The sequence below is a fragment of the Cibotium barometz genome, chromosome 43, assembly GCF_041138505.1.
Source record: "Cibotium barometz isolate CiBa-2024 chromosome 43, ASM4113850v1, whole genome shotgun sequence".
Classification (NCBI taxonomy): domain Eukaryota; kingdom Viridiplantae; phylum Streptophyta; class Polypodiopsida; order Cyatheales; family Cibotiaceae; genus Cibotium; species Cibotium barometz.
In genome coordinates this window covers 11,447,679-11,452,648 of record NC_141088.1, presented here as the reverse complement: position 1 = coordinate 11,452,648, position 4,970 = coordinate 11,447,679, and positions in this window count along the sequence as shown.

Sequence of the window (4,970 nt, the reverse complement as noted above, 5' to 3'; positions counted from 1 at the left end):
TCATTTAAGTTATCGTCGGAAGTGTCAAGTTGTCATTAGAAGTGTCATTAAAGATGTCATTTAAGTTGTCGTCGAAAGTGTCATTAGATTGGAATATGAAGGGTCATTTGGAATATGAAGAGTCACTAAAGAATCGGTTAGTCAGTTAGAGTCGCCTAGGAGTCTTTAAAAAAGGCATAGCCTTCTTGTAATCGTGTGTATGTGTGTATGTGTGTATGTGTGGAAAATAACTAACACAAATTCAGAAGAATCGGTTAGTCAGTTAGAGTCGCCTAGGAGTCTTTAAAAAAGGCATAGCCTTCTTGTAATCGTGTGTATGTGTGTATGTGTGTATGTGTCTTTAAAAAAGGCATAGCCTTCTTGTAATCGTGTGTATGTGTGTATGTGTGGAAAATAACTAACACAAATTCAGTTACGAGTCGTCTCTCTCTCTCTCTCTCTCTCTCTCTCTCTCTCTCTCTCTCTCTCTCTCTCTCTCTCTCTCTCTCTCTCTCTCTCTCTCTCTCTCTCAATCAATCTCTGTGTAATGCTTCCATGAGAGTCGTGTGTGTGTGTATATCTTGTTGAGGACTACGGCCTTCAACACTTGGCGATCACAGTGCCTTCAACACTTGGCGATCAGACGGTGTGGTGATCCCTTTCTCCTGTTTGCTGGCGAGTTCTACAATGCAATCGGAGGTGCTGTTCAGAGAGGTACTTAGCCTATTCCTGTTTGGAACTGCCTACAGAGCCTCGCTTGTCATTCAAACATGCTGTGGAGGTGCCAAGGGGAAGGTGTATGCAAAGGCAGAAGAGCGTGTTGTTTTTAGAAGAAGGTGTGTAGGAGTGAAGCGGGTGCTGAGCATTTACGATAGCAGGAGCATTTCTTGCCAACGAAGGGCAGATAGGAGGAAATCCGAGCCTAGGAATCTGAATGAGAAGCAAATGGCGCAGAAGTTGCAGTTGATTTTTCTGAATCAGAATACGGGGTTGTTGAATCGACATTTGCAGAAGCGAAATCGGAAGCTATTGAAATTCACAGTTCAGGCAGTAATTCGAAGTGTAGATATATTACTCATTCTATTATGTTCATTTTAATGACTTTATGTGTAGAAGGGTGTTTATGCACAAAAACGCATCTGTCTAATGGAGTTAAGCTGTTAAGCGAAGCCGATGGGGATGGAGTCTTTCAAAGTGTTGACATCAAGAGGAGCTTTTTGAAGCGGATTCAAGAAGATGACTTTTTGCAAGGATGGAGTGTTCCAAAGGAGGCATACCGACAAAGAGAAGATCGGATGTACTACCTGGAGATGCGAAGCCGACAAGAAGCACGAACCTTGGACAAGCTGATGGAGGAGTCTTTTGGTGAATCAATGCCAAGAGAGATTTTCAATTATTGTCTCAAAATTCAATGTAAACCCTGGGATAAGGCATTTGACCTCTCTCAAGGGTGTAGTGGTTCTCAATAGCTTCGCAATTGTTCCCTCGAGCGTGCCAAGTGTAGAGAGTGTCATTTGTCCGGAAAGTTGTCATTAGAAGTGTCATTAAAGATGTCATTTAAGTTGTCGTCAGAAGTGTCAAGTTGTCATTAGAAGTGTCATTAAAGATGTCATTTAAGTTGTCATCTCGAAAGTGTCATTAGATTGGAATATGAAGGGTCATTTGGAATATGAAGAGTCACTAAAGAATCGGTTAGTTAGTTAGAGTCGCCTAGGAGTCTTTAAAAAAGGCATAGCCTTCTTGTAATCGTGTGTATGTGTGTATGTGTGGGAAATAACTAACATAAATTCAGTTAACGAGTCGTCTCTCTCTCTCTCTCTCTCTCTCTCTCTCTCTCTCTCTCTCTCTCTCAATCTCTGTGTAATGCTTCCATGAGAGTCGTGTGTGTGTGGATTTATTTTTATTTCAAAAGTGTTATTCTCATTAAAATTGATTTTATGCATAGAAAGATGCATAAAGGATTTATTTTTATTTCAAAAGTGTTATTCTCATTAAAATTGATTTTATGCATAGAAAGATGCATAAAGGATTTATTCTTATTTCAAAAGTGTTATTTTCCTTAAATTTGAATTTATGTATAAATAGATGCATAAAAGGGTTTTTATAAAAGTGTTATTTCCATTAAAGTTGATTTTTATGCATAAATAGATGCGTAAAGAATCTTTATATCAAAAATTGAAATTCTCTTAAATTCTATGTTTAAATTCTATGAATAGATGTGATGTGAATCAGATAGGTGTGAATGAATGGATGGGTGGATGTGATGTGAATAGAGATGATGAGATGTGAGGTGAATAGATGTGATGAGAATCAAATATGTGTGAAATGAATGGAAGGGTGGATGTGATGTGAATAGAGGTGATGAGATGTGAGGTGAATAGATGTAATGAGATGTGATGAGAATCAGATAGGTGTGAAATGAATGGAAGGGTGAATGTGATGTGAATAGAGGTGATGAGATGTGAGGTAAATAGATGTGATGAGATGTGTGTGATGTGAATCAGATAGATGTGAATGAAGGGATGGATAGATGTGATGTGAATAGAGGTGATGAGATGTGAGGTGAATAGATGTGATGAGATGTGATGTGAATCAGATAGATGTGAATGAATAGATGGGATGTGATGAAAATGGATGTGAATCAGATAGATGTGAATGAATAGATGGGATGTGATGTCATGTGAATCAGGATGTAAATGAATGATATGGGATATGAGTAGATGTTATGTGATGAAAATGGATGTGAATGTATAAGTGAAGAATGGATGTGAATGTATAAGTGAAGAATGGATATGAATGTATATGTGAAGAATGGATGTGGATGTATGTGAAAGAATGTGATGTGAAGAATGGATGCGAATGAGTATGTGAAAGAATGGATGTGGATGTATGTATGTGAAAGAATGGATATAGATGTGTATGTGAAAGAATGTGATGTAAAGAGATGTGATGTGTCATGAATATATGTGGATGTGAAGTGATAGATATGAATGTATAGATAGATGTGAGAAGTCATACATATGAACGATTGGATGGATGTGGATGAATGAGATGAGATGTGTATGAATGAGATATGATGTGGATAGAAGTGATGTGATATAATGTGGAGAGAATGTATGTGATGGGATGGTTATGAGAATGTATGTGGTAGATGCGAACGAATGAATGTGGTGGTTATGAATGAATGTGATATGATGTAAATGAAGATAAATGTGATGTGTGATGTGATGAGATGTGGATATGGGTAGATGCGAGTGGATGAGATCTGATGCGGATAAATTAGAAAAGATGTGATAAAATGAAAAATGATGTGATGAGAAATGGAATACATATGAAACAAATGAGAATTAATGTGGAACAATATAGAAAGACGAGAGTTCGTTATAAAAATTATATTTATGACTGTTTTTAAAATGACTGTTTTATGTCAAGAATGTTGGGGAAGCATATTGACCGTCTTGTGAATGAGGTCGTGGAGACCTAATCTGTTAAGTTGCAACAGCTAACGGAGAGTCAATGGAGGATGTCTTGCGTAGCAAGGTCGGCCGAGGTCTTGACCAGCCTCGGTTCGATTAAAATGGTGAGCTTCCGGTACGGTGGATGAGGGACCAAGGAAGCGGCCTATGAGTGAAGCGCTAGGTCACCTGTGAAGGATCTTAGAGGGTGTTGACCATACAGTGGGTTGCCAAAGATACCCACACATGCGTCGTGGAAGATATTGGAACAAGGAGTAAGAGTTGTTTTCTGAATTCGGGCATGGATCTGGTTGATTAACCTTGCTGATCCTCAACAACGGATGAGTCCATGGTTCTTTTATATGGTTCTATTGGTTGATCTTGCTGATCTTCAATGGAGATTCCATTTTGATATGTGAATATATTGTCGAGTACTATGAGCTAGGAACCATCGAAAAGGTCCCTGAGTGGATAGGTAGTGAGCATTTTGGTTGCCAATGATGCCATAGGTACACCGATGAAGGAATGATTGGAAATAAGGATTCAATCGGAGATTTTGAGGATTATGATTAGTGACACTATGGTTTCATTAAATGATTGTTTTAAAGACAGCTGATTCTATGAAAAAGGCAATTTCATATTGGGTGTGTATGTGGTGTGACTAGTTTTTAGTTTGCATAAATATCCAGCTAGGGGACCTGGGAACTCTTTTCCCTGGTACCCGGGACAAAACCTAACCAAATTCTGAAATGGATCCCATCACTACAGTGGTTGGGCAGTTGGCTAACCCACGGGACTGGATGGAGTTAGGCTGGACTGATGGATCCCTAAATTGAGACTTAATTCTGTTATGGTACGATAGATGAAGTAAATCCCGGATAAAAATTGTTCTATGGAAAAGAATCAACGGCTATGCCTCTCAATGAGGAAAAAAGTGTTGGTCTCTATGATCCAAGTGCAAGTCTTTTCCTTGATCTGACTATGGGACTTACAGGTTTGGTCAAATCAGTTCAGTTTGTTAAGGCTTTTTACTATGTTAGAGTAAATTTATCATGGAGGAATCACCCGTGCTTTCTGGGCAAGGGAAGTTTTTCCGGGTTCGGTTTAGGAAAAACTGATGGATTAGTCTCTTGTTCGGATATCCGTGGGCGAGGCCCCGAGTGAGGGACCCTGCCCCGTGCAAGAAGTGCTACTTCCGTTGCTAGCACCCCTGAATTTGTTGCGCGGTGGGGACAGGGATCTTTCATAAAATTCATAGGTAAGTGGTTTTAAATACCCCTTGAATGCACGTGATACATAGGGTTTCTAAGTAGTGCACCCTCGAGATGGCATCCTCCACCTTGTGAGCATAATAGCAAGTGAATAAAATCCCTTGAGCTATAAGGAACCACCCGCCAATGCCTAGATAAGCCATCATACAAAATATGAAATCCAACTTGATACCTATATAAAGACATGTTTCACATTACCTCAAGTGGTGCACAAACCAAGGCTTGTAAGCCTCGAATGAATGCTGTTGATGGTGATCTCAGAGTG